At 32.1% G+C, this 24,381-nt stretch overlaps 1 protein-coding gene across 2 annotated transcripts in view; it reads right to left on the reverse strand.

Moving 5' to 3' along the window:
- LOC148284824 (Krueppel-like factor 7) overlaps positions 1–24,381 on the reverse strand; it is a 325,790-nt gene that overhangs the window by 176,722 nt on the left and 124,687 nt on the right. Inside the window, exon 1 of one of the 2 annotated variants that reach the window (XM_088234231.1) lies at positions 13,626–13,733. The exons of the other annotated variant lie outside the window; for it this stretch is intronic. The gene's annotated coding sequence lies outside the window, so the exon portion shown is untranslated. Of the gene's footprint in view, positions 1–13,625; positions 13,734–24,381 lie in introns of those variants that run through there. 2 annotated transcript variants of the gene reach the window in all.

Raw genomic sequence — 24,381 nt, forward strand, 5'->3', positions numbered from 1 at the left:
AATGGTCAGCGCCTTTGCCTACCATGCGAGAGGTCTCGGATTCAATTCCCGACATGGTTGGTATGAAATATTTATTTCAAAGGGTGTTTTAAGAATATAATGTTTCATAGTACCTGAACTGGTAGCTGAGGCGTAAGACTGATCATCTTACCTTCATGTAACAAAAATGATCAAGATACAATGCGATTGGTGTACCAATGCATTGTCGTGCGGAAAGGGAATAATGATGATGATGGAGAATATTGGCGGTATCACTTTATAATATGTTTATTTTTCTATTTTCAATGATGGCAATTCAAGGTATGGTACTTAACAACAAACAAGATATTACAAGAGACGTGACATCTTTAGAAATGGAGTAATGGTTGACAATTCATGATATGTAAAATACCGAAAAACCCTTTTAAAAGAAGTTTTATATCCAATTTCCTGTAGCACTAAACTCCCTTATTGAATTCAATTCATTATTATGTTTTACCGTTTTTGTTTATGGCAATATATGATATGCTAAACATATCTTGTTTTACCGTCTTTGTTCTAGGTGGCTAAATATGGTATGTCAGGGAAGTCTGGAAATGAATTGAAAATTTTCAGCATTTTGTGTATACATATTATACATTTGATATAGTGAAAAAAAATGTTTATTGCATCTACTGACACTAGAATTAGAACTAAAAACTAAAATTCTGATTTTTTAGAGCCCGTCAAACTTATAAAAAGTGACATATCATACGTTACCACCTTTCTACAGGGTTGTAAGTCTTAAAGATGCCAGGCAAAAAATGTGGTTTTATTTTTATTGATCTGATAAATTTAATATTTTTTAATTGAAGAAACATATCAAACAAAAAAAAATTATTAAAATATGTTTTTATAATTATGTAAAAGAATAGGTATGTGCCTATTAGGGTACTTTTTGTTTTAACATACAAGTATTAATAGTTAATGCAAAAACAACTTTCGTTTTCTTCTACATCAAGCGAGAAATGGAGACAATTTCGTGCTTCCTAAGGCGAGACTGACTGAAACTCAAAACAATATATTTTAAAAAGCCTTAAAAGTACTTAATGAGTTTCCATGTTTTTCAATTTTTTTAAACATATTTTTGGACCCCTGTATTTAGTAGCCTTACATGTCATGTACACGGCTAAGGTACTCGGAAAAAATAGTTTTTGTTTGTCTTGGAAATGGGATGTTCGATCACTGATTTAGGTTTATTACCTTTATGAGTCCAATCACCATTGTTGCAAAGTTCAAGAACAGTTCGAGTTTCCATGTTTCGAAAATAATGCGAATTTTGAATTAAAATATATTACGATTTATTTTCATTTTTCAGGACTAAATAAAGATAAAATACAATACAAATATCTCTTACAGAATGTCCAACCCCAGCCAACGACAATTGTTTTAAGAATCTTGAATTCCAACTTGAGTGGTATGGATGCGAGTATGCGTAATGAATTCTACCAATGACTATTACTATCCGGTAGTTTCTCAGAGTAATTATTCGCTACCCGCTTACAGAGATGCCCTTTCGCTCTATTGCATAAAACAAAAGCTTTAACAACAAACGTGCAACGGGCGGTTCCGGTTTGCGCTTGCCATTCTCGACCTGAGTACCTACAGCCCGTTGTATTGCTGTAAATTGTTAACTAACTTGTTAATTAACTTCGTGATTGATAATCGTATAAGGGTTTTTGTTCACGTGGGCGACTCTATAAGCGAGTGGCGTATTATTGCTTTTAGACTAGTTCAGAGACTAACAAAAGGAGTATTTTTTATTTACATAAGTTACTTATAGCAGATAAAAGTATATTAAACTGTAATTGAAAGTGAAATAATAATTAAATATGCCATTTTAATCAATTTTGCATTTTTTCACTCCTTATTTGCTGCTCATCTACATAAATCTACTTTTCTGGAACTGAGGACTCTCTCAGCGTATACATTATAAACAGTAAAAAATCATGTGACCTCACTGGAGTTACACGTGCCGAGGACATGTCTTTTCGTTTGTAGAATTGGAACGATGATTGTATTAAGTATGCATCACAGAATCACTTGGCGAGTGCGGTGGTTTGACTTTGTAAGGAATTTAGAAATAAGACAACTTACGCAGCACACTCCGGTGACTGCAATCATCAAGAGGAGGCGATTCGGTTGGTTGGCCCGTATACTGCGGATATCTCCAGCGAACCTTACCACGCTGGCCTACTTTACAGGCAACAGGTTCTATTGTCATGGACGTCTACTGCTGTCAGTTTGTCGTCGCTTATATCTGAAATGTAAACATCAAGGCGCGAACCTTGCACGGGAAGACGTTCCGGACTTGGATACCGATTAAAAAGCTTGGAGGCAATTTGTAAACACTGTATGTTCAACTTGGGAAGCAGAAATCACTTAAGTATCTGGCGATTATTGATAATACTTATCCTGCAAAAAATGCTTTCACTGTGACTTAAGTAATTTTATGTAGTTTATAACTTTTAAATAAGCGGTGTTACATGCATGAATATGGAATTAATCTTTTAGTGACTTATATGAAGGGCGTCGGAGTAAATAAATGTTAATATAATGACAATAATGATTTAATCTGATGATACTAAATTTATGAAATTACTTTAATGGGCAATGGACAGGCTGTTGCGAAACAAGTAAACACAGTTTTTGCTACAATTCGAGTTTGCAATATGATCATGAGAATGAATGACAATATCCGACAAAGGCCCTCCACACAATTTTCCAAAACTCATTTTGAAAGGGGCAGTAAAAGTATTAGTGTTAAATTTAATTAAAATCGCGACATGAAATTTTAAGAATAATTTGTTTATTGACAATTGTTTTTTTTTTTTTTTGATGTGTGAAACCGATAGGAAGACCCACAGTCTTTAAAACGGTTATGGGTATGTGGAAGAAGCACTTTCACTGACACTACTTAAATATTCCCCTAGGATTATACAAGGAAATCAACACAGTTTTCAGTTACTGTTCTTGTAATTATTGCAATGTTGTCATGATAAAAGAATGACAATATCCGAAATAGCCATCCATACAAATTGGCAAACCCGCAGTGAAAGGGGAAATTAACCCAGCAGAGTTAAATCAAATTCAAATCGCCGCTTATGAAATTGAAATCTAGAAAAGTAACTCGATTTTATAAAAAAATTCTATTTTTAAGTGTGAACGAAATCAATAGGGAGACCCTCGGTCATCGAAGTGGTTTTTGGGTACGTGGAAATAATCACTGGCAATAATTTATTAAATTTAGTAAAAATATTGTTGTGGTAAAGCGATTATCACTTAACTATGAGTAAAACCGCATCAATTTGGGTCAACTCAAACTTGTTTAATATAATGTGGAGGTATATTTTCTCTACAAGTTTGTAACAGTTGTGTAGTTTATGTAAAATAGGTTTAAAGGATTAAACAGATTCAACCTCAAGGAATCAAAAGATTTCGAGTTACTTGCAACCTTTGGCTTTATTATCACACGCAAATATAGTGGTTTCACAAATTCAATAAAAAATATGTATTTATAAATGCATCTACACCATAGATTTCATCGTGTATTCTAGATTTAGTATACCCACGCACAGGCCATGCCTATGTGGGATTTTTTTGTGTTTATAAATAAATAAAATGATATAATATATTATGTAATAAAAAACGTAACAAATGTAAACATAAAAATTGTAATTAAATAAATAATACTTATAATTGCATTCGAATGCTGGCGGAAGATATCGATAGACCTTTTCAAAACTCTCAATAACTATGCTTAAATTTTACAATTCAAATTAAATGCTAATTCTTAAAATTCAGATGTAAGGACAGTGACATTATGGGTTATATATATAAACTCAAGATCAGGGAGCCGAGATTTGCTTCCCCTACCACTTATTTTCAGGACTAAGTATTAAAACTGGCTAGCAAGTCAAAATATTTGGTAAAATTACAGATAAATACCCGCTAAATTGCTTTAAAAAATACTCCTGATTTCGTTTAAAGTAAAGATGTTTAGTCTTCTTCGGATTTCTGCTCGCGAGACTACCATGGAAAAATATGTTTTTTATGGCTCATTAAAATACACACATGGCGATGGTGGGTCAGATAAAAGCCAGCTTAAAAAACCGTGTATAAACTTTTGTGTACAATTTTTAATTATTTTGTTGAAGAAAATGATGCATAAAAATTACTTTTCAGACAGAAAATTAATAATTTTCAATACTACTGGGTCTAATCCGACCATTTCAAGATGGTGTAAATTAAATAACGGTAATAAATACACAATATTGGTTTGCAGCATACATTAGTTTTAAATAAATAACAGAAATCATCTCATCAATTTACTTTAGTTATTTTGATCTTGCAATAATCACTGGCAGAGAATATTATCATTAATACCTGAGACATGATATTCCTGTATTATTGTGCAATTTATTCACACATAATGTAGGTAATCGTATCAAATGACGCTTCTATGATAGTACCCTTTGTTGAGCATTCTTAATACTAAATTACACTGAAATATAATCATAGCCAGGTACACACTGATGCATAAATTATATCCGACACTTATTTTATTGAGTCATTTAGATGAAATACGTAAAATGCATTAAATAAGAATACTGAGATTTTCTTTTCCGTTATTTGTAAAAATTAAGGCACGCAATTAAATAAAGCAGTTCAGTACCCAAAGTCTTGTTTAAAGCAAACAAAAAAAGAAAATATTTAATTTAATTCGTCCGTAAATAATTTAATAAGCATGTTTCCAAAAACCCACGGTTTATAGTAAAATATACTTTTTTTTATAAGCGTATCATCATTTTGGTGTTCTGCCAATGTCATGTAATGATGGTCACCGACGAATAAGGTGAATTTCAAGGAATTCTAATAGGAGTTTAATGATTGAGAACATACGGATTTCGATGTTTTTTTTATTCATATGTACCGAATAAAAAAATGAATGATGTGGTTTAACGATATTATAAAACTCTTCACTGTTGCTTTCTATTACAATCGTACGTGCGCAAAACACAGATATGTAAACATCAAATACGTTTTCGTTTGATTATGATCAACGCATGTGAGTGATCTAAGCCCGGCATTTCTGCATAGCCTAACTGCGGGTTAGTCGTTGATCGCCCGTGGAGCTAACGAGGTTTATATTACACCTTTATCAATGGTTGAATAACCGGTTTGCGATGACAGCACTTTGAAAATATTCAACGAATACCTGGCCCGAGTGTAATAGTGTAACCTACAACAATGTGCACGAATATGTATACGTAAATACACGTACGTGTGACGAAACCAATAACAACAATGTTTTGATTCTAGAAATTTCTTGAAAACGTTCATTACCATTGGTTACGTGCATTTTCAACTAAATAAAACTGAAATATTACATTTTCTACAAATGCAAATGTGGAATTTTACAAAATTGATATTTTTTCGAAAATTCAATACGGCAAATATTTGCTGAAATCAAAGAAGTCAGTTACAATATTGTCAAAGAATACCTAATTTGTAATGATTTGGAATATTGTGAAATTAATAACACATTGTGTTTGTTTACATTTTAATCACCGTTCAACAAAGCCTGCAAAGCATTTTTAAACGCCTGGTGATGAGAAATAAAATTGAGAAAACAATATACAAGGAAAGTACGGCTAAAAATAATAACGAAACAAATATTGATGGGAGCAGAAAACGAGAAAGACATGGCTTGTCCGAATCCATCAAATATTTGAAGATGGACTTGATAAAAAGTCGGAACAATCGGCGTGCGTGCATGATATGCATAAATGTAGAGGAAGCGAGGTCTGTTTACAAATTCAAAGTGATATTATGTTCAATCCTGCCTACTCCTACGGTGTGATAGTTTGTTCGTTTTTCGTTTGAATGTATTGTGTACGTTGCAACAGCAAGTTCGTAAAGAATCGATAAATAAAAAATAATTTGAAATTTGAAAGATTTTGCGCGAATTTGCCTTCCCAAACCCACGATCCTCCATTCACGAAACCAATCGCCACCGGCTAAGCTACAGCGCCATAACATGACAAGGCCGAATAGGCTCGAAACTAAGTACATTAATCACAGAAGTATGTCTAAGAAAAAAATATTTTAATAAAAACATCGGTCCTACAACATATGAATTGAATGATTTGAAACATTATACATTTTTATTTGAAGTTAAATTTACTACTTTATTCAAGAATCAATTAAAAATACTATTTTAACTATTACTAATGAAATAAAACAATGACAAAAGAAACCCATGTTAATATATTTAAATACATAACCAAGGAAAATGATTTAAATAAAGATAAATAAAACGAAATTATTTTAAACACCTAATGTGAAATATGAATTAATATCATAGTTTATTGCAACAAAGAGGTAAATTATTTTTGCACTTTAGACACCATGTAGCATTCACCATTCTGCGTATGTTTCAACGTCCACATTTCTTCAACCTTGTCCATCTGTTGACTTTTGTAGACATACATATGCTGTTTTTCCCGGACATTTCGATAAGATTGAAGTTGGATACGAGTTGCTTGAACCACAACGTGGTTCAGAAGCTATCAGGACACGGCGAGTTTGGCGCAAAACTTTTTTATTTGGGTCTAGTGCATTGCGCAGCGTGTGCTTGCGGTGAACTCCGTCAAACAGCGTCCCACATTTTGTGGGACGGCCCACTCTTGGACACGGAGAGGGACATTATGGTTTGTAGTCTGAGCAATGTGCCGAGACATGTTTGGTGTACCGAGCTAGTGGCAAATAGGAGCAACTTGAGGGCATTTTCTGCGTTTGTGGAAGGGTGGGTTCAAAGGTGGGACCTGTCGGCGGCCTCTCGTCTCGACCGAGATAACTTCCAGGCCTACTGCACCTGTAGATAACACATATACGGGAGGAATGGATTCATGCTAGTCGAGGTGAGGAGGTCATGTTTGTGCCGTCTTTGTCCCGATCTAAGGGAAGGTGAGGGTAATAATCCTTTACTAAACAGGAGTCACCGGACGTGTCTGGGGCCTGAGATTTTCGATTGTGGGTGCCCCTGTCAGTGGGCATCTTTTGCTGAGAACTTCCCTGATCACGGAATATACATCTCCTTTATTGCCTTCGATTGATGGAGTAAAATTCTTCAATAATTAAAGTTTGAGTAGGTATGAGTGGTGGCAAAAGTTGGTTTGCAACCAGAATTATTTGGATAAGTCTACTGCTTTTGGGTGCACTGCCGGTGACCGGCCTTGAGTGTCACCTGGGGGCGTTCAGGTGCTCCAGGGAGTAGAAACTAACGTTTCATATCACTGACGACATAAAGGGGTTCGAATTGCGTAAATAATTTATTTATTTTCATACTTCCCCTTGTTCCTACCCTGTAGACGATGAGAAGGGGTTTGAAGAGCGACAGCGAAAGGGAAATCGAAAGTTGTAAATGTAAATATTTGTTCGCGCTTTTCCTTACTGAATTTGGTTGGTAGAGGAAGAAATATAATCAATTCGTAATAAATAAAAAAAACTTGCTTGTATGAGTGAATCCGAAGAAATACATTTAGTCTTTAAAACGGATTCGGGTATGTGGTGGATGCTTTCAATGTTGAATTTTGTGAAGTAAAGGAGAGAACATTATCTTTGATATAAAAAAAATATTACGTAAATTGTAAAATAACAAATATATTAATAAATAAGAGAGCTTAAGTCTTTATTGATGTTGATGAGATTCATCTGGCTTAAAAGTTTCACATACTAGACAACACCCGAAAACACTTCTCAATTTTTATACTTATTTTCATACCAGCTATTTCAATTAACAATGTTTTGAATATGTCCAACTGTTTGCAGACCGGCTGGATTTTTCTTTCTCTCCCTAGGTAGTAATTTAGAATTTAGATCCCTAGGGAGTGAAATCCAGCCTGTCAAAAAATATTTAGACACACGCTAAACATTGCTGAATAAATATTCAATTTATTGTAGAAATAAAAAACAAGTGATACTTAAATCCTTAAAAGTTAAATAAATTTTGTAGTTTATGAATGTATGAGAGATTGCTTAATTATAATTTATTTATTTAATTTACATAAATCATGGACATTTAAAGCCTTATTGTTCGTTTCGGCTCATATGTAAGTACGCGTATAAGCGTGATGGTATGTATGTTTGTACCAAATACAACTCACATATGCCGATTATTATGCTCGTCCATACGTTACTTCTCTTAAGTTAAAGCAAGAATCATAAAGCCAAGTTATCACATAACCGCGTGTCATTGAACTGTCACGCAAATAATCAAAAACTTTCTTAACTTATACCTACCGGAGATGGATCGATAAGATCCACTGTAAATGATCGATTTTGTAAAAAAGTATCATTTTCCTGAACTAAATTATGAAAAACTGTACACAAAACTTTACCACAAATGTTTTCGTGATTTAGATCATATTGTGATAAAATAATCATATTTTAAAATCCACAAAAATGCCTAAAAGGCGACATTTAAAACTGGGTCTAATTTGACCCAACACAGCCGCGCGCGTATTTTTTTGAGCCTTTAAGAGTTAAACGCGTTTTTTGCCAATACTGACTTACATGATTGCGCAAATGAAATGCATAACAGAAATACGAACTAATATTTAATTGAAACTTAAATAAAAAGCCTGTGTCCAGGCAGATGAAGAATACCGTTCCGCGAGTGAAATGTTCAATATGTTCAATTTGTTACCAAACAATCTGAGAAATGGCACTACCAAAAGTGACAAGGGCAAAATAATAGACTGGCTATTCGATCAGGAGTTTATATATGAATAAAATTGAATATTTGTAAAAATAATAATATTCTCATGGATGTTTATATGTGTATATGTATTTTAATATGTATGTATGTGTATATATGTGTATATATGTATGTATGGATATGTATGTGTGCATGTACGGGTATGTATATGTATGGATATGGATGAGGATGTGATATAGATATAGACTTAGATATAGATATGGATATGTTAATAAATAATGTTTTTAAAAAAATGTTTTGTGCCAAATGAATATTTACACACTTGTGTTTTTAATTTTGGTACTCCGGTTCTGTATTTATTTATTTTTTATCTTATAATTGCGTTATCATTCACTTATTTTTTGCTTTATTTAAACATTTTTCTAAATATTTATTTGAAAGCATAAATTATCTGTACTTTTTTTCGCTCCTTATATTTGAGTTAGTAGTAATTATTATTATACAATTATGTAGGACTATCATATGATTTAATGTAAAGGATCTTTACCGACAAGCCATATTAATTGGCTTGGTGAGTCCTGTAAAAAAATAAAAAATAATTAATAAAAAAATGTAAATTTTGTATGTAAATAATAAAAAATAAAAAAATAAAAAAATAAATAAAAAATAAAATAGATCCAGAATCCTGGACATGTGTTTTCGACTCGAAGGGGGAAATCAAGAGGAGAAAAGTCCCCCTCGAACTGTAGCGATTGACGCATTCGCCAACCACGCTTGAGGTCCAGGGTTCGAATGCTAGGAAGGTTGCGATTTTACATGAAAGTATTTCATGTTCATGCTACTGAAGCATAAAACTTCGATTGATCACCTTACCTTCCTGTAACAGATGATCGAAATACGCTGCATTCACAATGCAGTGCGCTATACACGATTGAATGTATAGCGCGGGTAAGATTATAATGAAGATGAAAATCAAAAGCGGCTTTACAAAAGAGGTGATGAAAATGTGCTAAGCAATTGACTCACGCTTTTTCAAAACTCGACATCCGCTTGAAATGTAATTTTCTGGAGAGTCTTTTGTAATTCGCGTCAAATCCCGCGAGCAATCTTTGTTTTTAAAAATTACTCATAACAATTAAATTTGAAGACAATCTCATTCATAATGTATATATTATGTTATAATTAAAAAATAAATTTTCTATTTCATAAGCATCCTAGACAATTTTTTTTTTCATTGAAAAAATAACAATTGGGTTCTAATTATTTACCCAAATATTTGGATTTAGGGGCCATTTTTAACGAGTTGTAAATAACTCACTATTAGAAAATCGTAATCCAGTTGGGGTATATGGTTTATCTTATGATAAATTATGTGTATTCAATGTTGATTTGCGTCTTAACTGTGTGTAATTCATTACTTGTTACGGAAATGAAATCACCAATAGTATTATCTACCCAATAATTTCACAATTAATATACCTTGGAACTTAATCACAGCGGAAGACGTCAACCGCAAATTTCAATGAGGTTTCTTATCCTCAAACAATTTTTCCGTGAATTTGTTATTTTAAAACAATTATTTGAATGAATAATAGTGAACTAGAGAATAAATAATAAATATAGGCACCTACATACTGACGTGAAATAAATAGACACGTTGTTCCCTTACTAGCTACATCAACTTCTACGACGACGACAATACGACTTCAAAAATTTTCAAAAGGATAAAATTATAATACACTTGCAAATATTGACGTAAGAAAGATATATATTTATATTTCTTTGGTTTATATTTATTTATGTGTAACTCGTTACCATCTTAACATAGATACAACATGATTGTAGCACTTGCAGCTATCAATGATAATATTTATTTACAGTAACATTATAAATATTATACCCTTAAAGTGTTTTTATTTTAATTTTAATTGTATTAATAATATAATTAAAATTAAAATAATAACACGTTTTTATCGATTTAATATTTATAACATTACAGACTGGTTTTTATTTATAACTCGATAAGGGAGCTTGCGTAGTTTCTAAACCGATCAGTAATTAAATAAATAATAAGTAATTTAAAAACTAGTGTTTTTATTTTTATTAAATCGAATCGTTGCAGGAATCAAATAGACTACATGATGGTTTCAGAAAGATGGAGGTTAGATATATCCAATAAAAAAACGTATCCAGGGGCTGATTGCGGCGGCGATCACCAAATATTAGTCACAAACATAAGACTAAATTTGAAAACCATCAAAAGAGATGCAGTTCCTCCACTTAACCAAAATACATTTTCCAATCTAGAAAACAGGCTTAAAGTGAAACTGGAAACCATCAATATAGGTGCAAATAAAAATAATGATAGCAACGTTTAAGGAAGAAACGCTAACGGTGATTAAAAATGTTCAAGAGGTAACATCCAACTTAGCTAATAAAAAACACAAGCTGTGGCTTGATGATGAGACTTTGAGATTTATTAAACAACGGTGAATGCTAAAGGAACACGGACCAAAACAAATACTTATTACAAGAAACTGATAATGTATTTTTTCATGTTTTTAAAATCATAAAAATTAAGTTTTTTTTTTGTTTTATTTAAATTGAAAACATATTATGCATAATTTTATATGGTATTTCCAGGGAGATTTTGTGAAAAACTCATTTAGGGTCATGCAGATAAAAATATTTATTTGCAGACGTATTTATATTTTAAAAAATAACATTATTTACAAAGGCAGAATAGAAATTATGATACATTACAAATAAAAAAAAGTTTGAAAATTAAAAAAAATATATAAAAATAGGCATAATACAAGGTATGGAAATGAATTCAAAATGATATATAAAAAATACATTCCATAGAAGAAAAAATTTTGAAAAGGAAAAAGTTTGAAAAATTACATAATACAAGCCAAATATCTGCAAGCAAGAATGAAAAAGTTTTTAAAATTTACAAAATGTATGTACAATATGTATGTTTCATAAAGGCTAAAAAGGTATGAAAAGCATAATACAATTACACATAGTACATAATACAAGCCAAAAAAGTATGAATAACCATCAGTCATTTTCTAAGTACAAAAATTACATATTCAAGCACAAACGGTAAAACATCCAAAATTATACGTTCAAGTTGCGCATTCTCTGGATTAACTAATTTTATTTATTGAAAATATTTCTGGAAAAAATAATTTCTTAATTCGCACGTCCTGTTTCTGTATTTTGAAATTGGCATTTTAAATTTATTGCAAAAGAAAGGGAAAACACGAGAAGGGAGTATAAAAAGTCTAAACATTTACAGGGCATACATAATCTGTCATTGTATAGAAATTACTAAACTAATATAGTTTTTTTTTAATGAACCCTCTCTGAACACGATATCTTTCTCCATTAGAGGTGAAACGTTAAGTGTATCATGTAAATATTACAAATTATATTTATGCCATTATTCCATTCCATATTTTGCATAATATACCCGCGCATGCTTATGTGCGATTTTTTTGTTTGAATAGATGTTGTGATATATGTAATAAAAAATGTACCAAAATGGAAACAAAAAAATGATTATACATAGTTTTTTTGATATAAAAAACGTATTCAATTTTTGTTCCATTTAAATAAATTATATTTCAGGTGTAATGTTGAGTATCGTTATGAGAAACATTATATTAAACGTTCTCACTAAAACCTTATCTGTACCGGTATTGGATGTTGAAATAAAAGGGTTATCTTATCAGCTAAGCTATTAGTGAGACGAGTTTTGGAGAAGACTTAAAGTCGACTATCGACAATCCGCTGACTGTTAGTATATTAGCAATACATTTTACGCATTTCGTTAACTCGACAAAGAATAAACCATCTCACCGCTCTGTCGTTACATACAGCCGGCGCTTCCTATATATTCATACAAATTATTCTGACTTTTATTTATTTTATTTTATTTGATTTATCTATTTATTTATTTAAAAGAAACAAACAGTTGAGAATGATATAATAACATTTTTTTTTTAAATACAGTTTAAAGACAGACCAGCAAAGTTTCTAAATAAAAATCATACATATTATTAAATTGTGTTACAACAAAATGATGTGTTTATGTGTATTTGTATGAGAGTAAGTGTAGATGTGTGTTTATGTGTATTAGTGTAAGAGTAAGTGTTCAGGAGTGTACATCATTAAATAGTAAGTGGGATCGTATCGCAGCCAGAAATAATAAGTCTTAATTTATTTTTTCAGAAGTTAAGGGGTATGTAAAATATATTAATAGATAAAAAAAAACATATTTGTTAGAGCAAGAACGATAGAGGAAAGAGTGTTGTGCATAGTTAGTGCTACAGACTGGCAGATGGAATAAATACTTATTTCTTGTCACGCGAATGGGGACAGTAAGATTAATTTTGGAGAGTAGGTTAAAAGAGTCTACTTTGTTATTTAATAATTTCTGTAAATAGCATAATTCAGATACAGTGCGTCTATTTTCAAGGATAAAAAATCCATTTTGTTTGGCGGATTGGCTGTAAGTACAAAGAGTTTTATTGTTTTTATAATCTAGGTATTTAAAAAAATTTCGTTGAACATTTTCAATCCTTTCTATGTTTGTTATGTATTGTGGGCTCCACACAACGGATACAAACTCCAAATTACTGCGTACAAAAGTGTTGTATAAAGTTTTTAATGTATTCGGAAGGTCTTCCTCGTTTTCTGCATCCATCAACTAACTGTCCATTCGCTTTACTTCTTGATGTTATCGATAATGCTTGTTGAATAATTCTAGTTTAAAATAGTTACAAAAAAAAACAAAGTAAATTTTTGTATTGTTTTATTTACTATCCGCACCAAGTGTTGCATATGGCACTGCATTGGCTTTTATGTAATAAATTACCTTGACAGGCCCCGACCCAGTGCCCTATACAGCACTAGCCGCAGAAAAAGGATTGACGTTCAGATGGTGCATTTAGCGCCGCCAGACGCCGCGGCGCGCGGCAGCGTGGTATCCGACTCGACGCAAGCGAGCACCGGGCGTGAAGCGATTATGAACTCACAGCGATAACTATTAGTCTCACCTTTGTTCACTTCATCCGTTGAAAAATATTGAGGGTAACGTTACACGGAGTTGTAAAATCGCGCGTACACTGACCCAGATGGGTGGAAAGGCTTTGTTGTCACAGTACAAAACATTTTGTGGTATTATTTATATCTTGCAAACGACCAATCGCTTCCAAGAGCAATCATTACGAATGCAACAATGAAAATGTACATTTTATTTGCGGACATTCGAGCGGATGCTGCGGTGCGTGTTTTCACTCAGTAATAATACATATAAAACATGCTTACTGCGCCCAATAACCCGGGAATACTTCGAACAATATTTTCCAAAGCAAAACGCACAGAGAACAATTCATTATTATTATTAAGGTATGTATTAATGTCATTTTTTATAGATGTATTAAATACCCATTAACAAATTACAAGAGATATGGAAAACATTTTAGAGAAGGGAATATGGAAGTCTCAACATTTACAGAGCTTATGACCTGTCGTTGGCTGATTTGAGTGGCCACTTTACACACTGTGTAACACTCACAATTTTGCTTATGTTTGAACATCCATAATTCTTATATTCTTCCATCTGTTGATTTTAGTAAAGTACAAGAGCTGAATCCTTTATTGTTATGAATAGATTTATTTGATCGAATTATTTCCCATACTAGGCAACGCCTGAAAACAATTTTCCAATTTCAAACTTCACAACAATAAAGGTTTCAGCTCTTCAACTGCACTAAAATCAACAGATGGAAGAATTGAAGAAATATGGATGTTCCAACATAGGCTAAATGGTGAATGTTACACAGCGTGTTAAATGGCTACTTAAACCAGCCAACGATAGGTCATAAGCCCTGTAAATGCCTAGACTTCCATATTCCCGTCTCTCAATTGTTCTCCATCTCTGTTGTAATATGTTAATTTTAATGACTCTCTAGGGGGTGAAATCCAGTATTTTGTCTACAAATATTTTGACAAACTCAAAATATTGTAAAAAAACACATGTTTATTACTTATTTTTAATATTAAGACCCACTGTCATCGTTCTTCTTGCAGCACCCAGCGGTGCATAGAGCACTGCATTCGGAAACCAAATGCGGCCTAAATTATGTCTATTATTACAAGAATTTCCAAATAAACAAACCAGCCGCATGATACCCGACGGAAAATAGCCTATTTCACACATATCATCTTTTAGATTCGTTAGTATCTATTTAAATTTGATAAAGTTTGTATTTTTCGTTTTTTTTTTTTCATAAAATTCTATAGTTAATGGTTTTCATGAAAATATCAATAAAAACGCCTTACTTAAAAAAAAAAAAAAATCGTTCTTATAATTTATCCAAATATTTTAATTTTGGTGACCATTTTCAACGACTTGTAAATAATTCACTTTTAGTAAATGGAAATCAAGTTAGGGTAGAGTGGGGTTCGAACCTCGGACCTCTAATCCGTGAGTCCGCAACACTAGCTACAGGACCACAACACGATTCAAATAATATAGTAAAACTTAGCAAAAGAAATTTTAATGATAATTTAATCAAATTTAGTGAGACCTTTCAGGTAAAAATCCTGCAAAAGGAAATCGACTGGAGATTCTTCGGTTTCATGATGCACTGGTTATTGCGTTTGCCAGCTATTAAATAAATAAATAATTATAAAACTTAACCCAGCCAATGACAGGTCATAAGCCCTGTAAACGTTCGAATATCCATAATCCTGAATTTGAAAAAATTCTACCTCATCTCTGTAGGGATATAAATAAAAAAATTATAAAACGATTAATATCAATCCACCGTATTGTATTTTATCGTGCCGTGGTGTAAAATGGGCCAATCATGCGATATCACGCAGTGGGCTCGTGGTTTGCACGTGCACAGCGGTCCATTCTCCGTGAATGTACAGTAGTTCGATCATCTGTTACATGAAGGTAAGGCGATCAGGTGCTAGTCCAAGACAAATGAAATATTGCAGTTCAAAAAACCTTACAAATCCCGTAAGGTTTTTTGAACTGTCCTGAAAAATTTCCCGTCCACCATGTCGCAAACCCATCACAGATAAGATTGGTAGGCGAACAACGAACACGTTTATTGTAGTGTTTTTTTCTTTTGTTAGGAAAAACAATAGAAATTATCTAAAAAAAATAAGTATAGAAAAGAGTATATTCTTCCAGCGAAAGTTTTTCACGAGTATAATAGAAGAACATGTTACACACTAAGGAGAAAATAAAATAATATCCTATAAAAAAATATATATTAGAAAATAAAATAAAGGATGCATAAGAGCCAATGTCGTAAATCGTCATTATTTAGCCATTGTGTGGCTTTATTTTGAACTGTTTGACGTCTATGATGGCAAATATGAATAAAAAACATTACAACATATATATGTTAGTATAAAATAGTTAAATATTCAAGTTTTTTCATTGACATCAACCCTCTACAAAATGATGGCAAGAAAATGATGAAATCTGACATTGACCCTTTTATATCCAAGCCACGAAAGATATTCATTACAAAATAAAAGCAAATTAAATATTTAAGGTATTTTAAAATTTCATAACATGAGGCATTTTAGTCATTCATACTTAACCTCATCCGCTTAATGAATAAGAAACATGATATTTTTAAGAACTTGATATAAATAACGTAATATTGACTAACAAAACATAATCTTCTGAAGTAAATTTACAACTCGTAATTTTGATTAATAAACAAGATAATTTCCAAGAACGATTATTTTATTAATTACGCTTTAGGTAATTTTTTTAGGCGTTATTCTCGGAAAAGATTTACTTTTATATTAGACACTGTCAATCCTAACTAGGTATTTCTAAATACTACCTTTTTAATGTTTATGTTAGGGTATTTTATTTTTAATTATTTATTTCTTTAAATTTGCTGTTAAATTCAGTTGGCCAGATTTAAATATATAAAATAATAGAATCATTGAAACCAATTGAAAATAATACAAAATTACGATTGAAATGAACATTGAGATATGGTTTATAAAGTAAGAAATAAAAGTAATTAAAGCAATAAATAGTATAATCAAATAACATTGAGTTAAATACTCAAAGAAAAAAAAAAGAAAAAAAAAAAAAGTTTTTAAGAATAATAAATGAATACTTTTTTCCTTTTAACGTAATCATCATACCCCTTTCCAAACCCAGTGGTGCATAGGGCACTGCATTTCTCACATCTGCTGACTTTCGAATATGGATGTTCAAACATGAGCAGAATGGTGAATGTTACACAGTGTGTAATGTGGCTACTTAAAACAGCCAATGATAGGCCATAAACCATGTAAATGCCTAGACTTCCATATTCCATTATCTAAGATGATCTACATCTCTGTTGTAATATATTTATATCAATAACGCTCTAGGGGGCTGAATCTGGTCTTCGTATACATACATTTGGACAAACCTAAAATATTGTTAATATGAGAATAAAATAAAATATTGTATCCTTAATAAATATATTAATATTTATAGAATTACGCAGACGAATGAATACTTCGGAGATTTCGGAGATATTACACATATTCGTGAGAAGTGAACACCTGACATGTGACGGGAGAGAACAGTGGTGACGGGTGTTGGATATTATTCTGTTCATCCAAATGTGTTTGATGTAGTCTTTCGAAGCCATAATACAAATCACACGAATAGCGATTTGGCCGAATACTAAATATTCAGCAGCCGAATGTTCGGCAAAAGATGTGTGTAATTGGCGCGTTATAGGTCCCTTATCATAGCGGTGCGTGCGGGGGTGACGGGGCGGGCGTATTTGTTTCATTTGGAAGTAGATCCTCCGATATATGGTCTCCTTCATATGTTACTCATATAAATCGCATTGAATCAGTTCAGCATAAATTTATAAGAAAAAATGCGTTCAAACTAGGAATCACAAGAGATCACTATAACTATACAGACATGGAACTTTTCCTGAATATATCCAGTCTCTCACAACGTCGATTTAATGCAGATTTAATCTGCATGTTTCAGATACTTAATAGTTTATTTGATGTCCCGACTATTCTCCAACAAATATCTCTTAATGTTCATTCACGTAAACTCAGAAATAATGACATTCTGTTCCTCGGTATTCATAAGACTAATTATGGTTTCCATGCGCCTCTACTCAGAATAATTAGATTTGTAAATAAAAATCAAGATCTAAATTATTTTGATTGTAAATTGACTTTTTTACAAATAGTTAATTTTTCATAAATGATACTTCACGGATCTGGGCTTGGAGGGGGAGATTTAGCAAAATAATTAATAACGCAGAGCCAAAACAATCACGCCGTTTTTGTAAGGGTAGGCAGAAAAGATCATCATCATCATCATCATCATTCCCTTTTCACACCTAAAGGTGCATAAGGCGCTGCATTAATGCACCAATCGCAGCGTATCTTGATCATTTTTGTGACATAAAGGTAAGATGATCAGTTTTACTTTTTAGGTACCAGTTCAGGGACTATGAAATATTCTTGTCTGAGAACATCCTTTTAAATAAATATTTCATATCAACCATGTCGGCAATCGAAACCGAGACCTCTTGCATGGTAGGCAGACGCGCTGACCATTACACCACGAGGCCGACAGGCAGAGAAGATAGAGCACCACATTCATCTGTCTTTGCATACAGATCTCCCTTTTTCTACATTTGTACATCTTCTCAAGCTCGTACGACGTTTATAACCACTTTTGACAAGTCCATTTTCAACTACTTGTTTGATTTGGTCATGTCTTTTTTGATTTTCTTTATTTCTGCATCCATCGAAATTTGCATATAAAATTATTTTAGCCGTTCTTTTGCTGTCCATTCGCTCTACATGTTAAAACGAACGCAGCACTCCTTTCTTGATTTTGTAGATAATGTCAACTCAGACTTATATAATTCATGGATCTCGACATTTGTACACATATCGTACAGAATTTTACCTCCGCATTTCGACATTCAGCCTACTTTTATCCTTGTTTTTGAAATTTTATAATTTGTTCCCATCCATTGAGTCGTGACCAGCACTTCAATGTGAACTGCTAAATTTGCTACACTAATAATGAAATGTACTTAACCTAAATTTTCTAAAAGTACCTACTTATAAATTTGATATAAGTCATCCGAAACTCCGATCTAATCAAGTAAAGGATGTTAGAACGTTGTAATTATTTTACGTTAAAATTATAACATTTCTTAATCAAAATACAAATAACATGCTAATACAGTGAAGAATGTCAGTGCTTAGTAATTGGTTTTCGTGAAAACAATTACAATATATAATTAAAATACAAATAGTATTGAAATAAAATGAATGATGTTAGCATGCGGTAATTATTATTTGTGAAAACAATTACGATTTATGGAAAATCACAAAGACACTAACTTTTGACTAAATTTTCTAGCTTAATTAATGAATTAACATATTACAACAGAGATGAAGAACATTTAAGAGAAGGTAATATAGAAGTCCAGGCAACTACAGGGCTAATGACCTGTCAATGGCTGGTTTAAGTGGCCACTTTACACACTGTGTAACATTCACCATTCTGCCTATATTTGAACATCTATACTCCTTCAATTCTTTCATCTGTTGATGTTTGTGAAGTTAAAGAGCTGAAACCTTTATTTATGCGGGTGAGATTCATCTAATTGAATTATTTCACCTACATACTAGGCAACGACTAAAAATATTATTTTTTCAATTTCTATACTTCTTCATGGACCAGGTAATTTATCAACAATATTTTGAGTTTGTCCAAATTGTCCAGAAGGTACCTTCTCTTAAATGTTCTTCATCTCTGTTGTAATATGTTAATTTAAACAGCTCCCCAGGGAGTTGAATCCAGTCCTTGTCTACAAAAATTTGGACAAACTCAAAATATTGTTAATTAATGAATGCTAAAATTAACTTTTTAAATACGTAGGTAATACCTTTAAAGACGTTAAATTTAAAAAAACACTTGCAACATGAACGTGAAGGACAGTGTTACCTTTATAATACGCCTAATTGTGTAGATCAATCTAACGATGACGGAGTAATCTTTGTAATAACAAGTACCCTATAAACATTAAATTAATGGAACAGAAAAACATGTTTAGCAAATTATTACGTTTGTAGTGATGCAACAAAACCATAAAATTAATCGCTAAGTTCGATTGCTTCATTAACATTTTTTATGGTCGATTCTGAATTGATAAATTGTTAATAATTATAACAATAAAAATATGTACATAGTTTTGTTCCACTTTTATTTATAAATTTTTACCAGTGACCGAGTTTCGCCGTGACCGACATCGTCAGACATATGTCGGTCACTGATAAAGATTTATAAATAAAATAGAAACGAAACTATATGGGTATTTTTATAATTATAATTAAAATGCAGTTCCACCAAGAAAAGTCGGTAGAAAAACTTAATTGTTAATAACTTCAACCACTTCAGACATAGATTAAACCCTTTGATTTCTGATATTAATAGCTTACATATTTTTTTAAAGTTTAATACTTTTAAGGCTATTTAAGGTGTTTATTTAACTCATCTATAAAAACTATAAAACTACACAATATTTTGCTTTCACAGGTAACATGGTAAATGTTATTCACTTTTTTGCATTACCTACTTTAAATAGTAGCATACAATGTCTTAATTTAAATTTCTGACTAAGCAAAATCAATAAATTGCTATTAGTTAATTAAAAGATTATAATTATATTAAATACGTGCGAAGGTTTTCACGGTCACTGTTATCAATATGTTTCTTTTTTGGGTGATACCGTGTGTGTTGAGCTGATTTCACCCTGAAGATGTTCACCATGAATTATAGCCGAAACGTCGGAACAAATTCAACACACACGGTACCACCCAAAAAATAAACATGTTTATAATGAGATTCTTCAAAAAAATATGTTAATTCAAGACTAACAATACGTATTTTTAAAAACGAATAATTAAAACGGCTTTTGCCATTTTTATTGATACGCGTATTTGTTATTTAACTACATTTTTTAAATAAGACTGAGGCAGGATCAGTGCTGTATTATTCGAATGTGTGCTAAAGTTGCACATATTTTTCCTTAGCTCTGTCTAAGCATAATGCCAGCTGGCTGCAAGCCGGATTCACCCTTAACTGGTTGTTGATCTAAGAAGATTGTTCTGTTATGTTATTTTACTTGGGCTTTTGTGATACAAAGGGATAGTTGGTTGGTATGTTTTGTACTCATTTACATAATAAGTTTAGTTGATAGTGTTCTAAGATATGATTTATTTACTACATTCACTAGTTTGCATCCGAATTATCGTTATTATCGAATAGTCTATAAGTCTCGAAAAGTCTCGAAACTTCGAGACTCGATCTTCGAGTCTCGTCTCGGTCTCGAGACGCAAACTTATGTCGAGACTGGAAATCCTATTAAAGAGCTTGGCTATTAGGTAGAGGAAGAGTGTTCTCATACTGCTAAATCTCCTGCTCCCCCAAGCCCCGTTTCTTAAAGAATCGGGCTGTTTAGTGGACAGGCGCTCTAATATCCTCATGTGAAACAAGCGTCCTTGAGGACGCAGCTGTAATCTTAATATATATATAATTCCTCTGTACGTGTGATGTCACTGAACTCCTTCTAAACGGCTTAACCGATTTTTAGAGAAATATAGATCTTTGCGCTGAGCGTGTTCGTAGATCTTAAAATCTTCAATCAAATATCTAAAAAAAAAAGTAAAGAGCATAAATGTTTTATTCATCAATCTACCATGGTTGCATTCGAGGAGAATGCATTTACAAAAATTGGAAAATGTTTTTTTTTGTAAATAAAAAAAGTTTGTTTTTGAACGTTTACAAACAGCATTTTTTTGTGGATCTCAATCAGATTTTTTCCTTAAATCCCTTATAATTTCTACCTATTTATTTCTTTATACTGGATTTTTGGTAATGCTAAAATAATATTAAATTCAATACATTTTTAAAAATCGTATTTCTACATAAGTACACCCCTCTGTTGGTGAGAAGATCGGAGTTTGACGTTTGCAAAAAGAATGCCATATTCGAAAAACTAAAATTAAACCATAAAATAGTACCAAGGTACCTACTTGAATTTAATATTTGAATATTAACAATTTTTAGTTTTGAAATTTAATCACAAACAAGTATCTAGGTATGTACCTATATATCAATGAAAAGTCTTTTGCCAACGTTCAGGCAGGACAACGTCCGTCGGATCCGCTAGTGTTTTATAAATTATTTAATTAAAATATAATGTGATTGGGTGTTTCATCATTTGCACTGCAGAACATGCATCTAGAAGTTGTAGAAAGTTTCAGTCTAGCTAAGTTTAACAAATTACAACAGGGACGGAGAATACCTTAAATAAGGGATCATGGAAGTCTAGGCATTTACAAGGCTTTACTTTACATACTGTGTAACATTAACCATTTTGCCTGTGTTTGAACATTCATATTTCTTTGATTCCTCCATCTGTTGATTTTAGTGAAGTTAATAAGGTGAAACTTTTAATGTTGCGAAGAGATTCATCTGACTGGATTATTTCACATACTAGGCAACGCCTGAAAACAATTTTTCAATTTTCAAACTTCTTCTTGGACCAGTTGGTTTTATTACAATATTTGAGTTTGTCCGAATGTTTGTAGACAAAAAAATGGATTTCACTCCCCGGGGAGTCATTAAAATTAACGTTTATTCAATCTGCAGCGCCCTGTAAGGGCTCTTGTGATAACCCGGTCGAAAGCAAACCAAATGAAACTTAGCGGAAGGCATTTGTTTCCTTTAGATCCAGTCTAAAAATGGTTTCAAAGTCTTTCTTCCGTATTGTTTAGTGATCGTATGTATTTATGGAAACGAATTATTGTAACTTACGCGTTATTGCAATGAGTTTGTCCTAATTATGCTAATCCGTGTGATATTATATGTGATGGTAAATACACCGTCGGCGGCGGCCGGCGCGGCGTCGGAAAAGCGGTATAAACAATGTAACATAAAATATGATGCGCTAAAAACATTGATGGAAATTCGACTGATTAAATAATTCGTAATCGGTTATAGGTAACAAGTAAATGAATAATCAATTAAGTTTAGATAATTGGCGATGGATGAACATCGTTAATGGGATGTCGATAATATGGGAATTATAATGCTCTATTACAGAAATAATATTTCAATCGAATTAAACATCCTTCGAGAACCGTTATTTGTTATTTAATCAACCCCTCAGTACTAGAGTATACAAAAAAGTTTTTTCGATTTATAAATTCTATTCTTTTTTTAAATATTTTTACAAAAAAATGCATAGTTAACAAAAAAATGCATAGTTAACAAAAAAATATATATACTTCAGGAATGACATTGGGGCTCAGGAGGTGTAAAATAATAAAGATACAGACAACAAAAGGCATATATTACTGTTTTCTATATTTTTACATTTAAAAAAAATGTTTTTTTTTTTTTTTTAAACATATTTATAAGTATAAAAACCGAAAGAAGTTAACTATTTTAAAGTTTTTTTAATGTAAAATAATTTTAAAAAACAATCGTTATAAAACACAAACGTCAGCAGAGGTGTGAGCTACCGAAATAAAAATTATATTGTCTTGTAAAAAATATAACATTGGCTAGTGGTTAAGAAAATAACGAGATATGATTATTTTTCTTCGTGTATCTGAGGAATGACCCTAGTACTGAGAGAGTAAAAAGGAGTTGGAAGTAGCTAGGTCACGTGATTTTACTAAATTAAAATAAAAAAATAATATTAAAGCATACAACATGCGTCCTAAAACAAAACTACTGTCACTTGCGGTCACGAAGGTGAAGTCATAAAGTCTCAATCATTACTGTATCTACTCATTTGACCCCAAACGTGAAGGTGAAAAGCATTTAGGTTCTATTATCTTAACGCAAGAGTGACTCACGATGATCTAACTTATGTTACCTGCATACATACTACGTTCGTAGTATTACGCATCTGTAGCGACACAGCGCATTCCATGCCATTCTAAATTGAAGGGAAGTAGGTAGCCAATGAGACAACAACGGCTTAACGATACGTTTATAATGAAAACGAAAGCAATTTGTAGATAAATTGAAAGTATGTGGATGAAGTAGTCGTTATTTGAAAAAGTCGTTATAATGTACTTTGAAAAAAAAGTTAATATGCGCAAGCCTTATCTCCCAATTAAAAAACAGCTGTTAGTTTTAATTAACTAGGTTATTATTTTTTCTATGTATGTATCTAATGATATACATTTATGGTTTTTAGTACAAAACTTCGACCAACTCTTCTTTTGACCAGCCTGTTTTTGGCTGGCTGGAAGTTATCGCTTTTATCAATAAGTCCGTCAAGGTACTAATTCTTTGTACTTGAAGTCTTAAATAAATATTTACGTCACGAATGATTTATAAATGGCTATTTTTTTTTATTACGTCAAGAGCATATCATAAGTACGGATTTACGGTATTTAATAAGATAGAGAAAAGCAAAAAAAAAAACAAGGTGATATGTACCAACCATTTTTCCCGAGTTAAGTATTCCGAACTACAAGATCGAGAAAGGCATGGCATGAATAAATTCAACAAATACTTG

The sequence above is a fragment of the Micrasema longulum genome, unplaced genomic scaffold (assembly GCF_059751315.1).
Source record: "Micrasema longulum isolate JH-2025_06_02 unplaced genomic scaffold, ASM5975131v1 h1tg000086l, whole genome shotgun sequence".
Classification (NCBI taxonomy): domain Eukaryota; kingdom Metazoa; phylum Arthropoda; class Insecta; order Trichoptera; family Brachycentridae; genus Micrasema; species Micrasema longulum.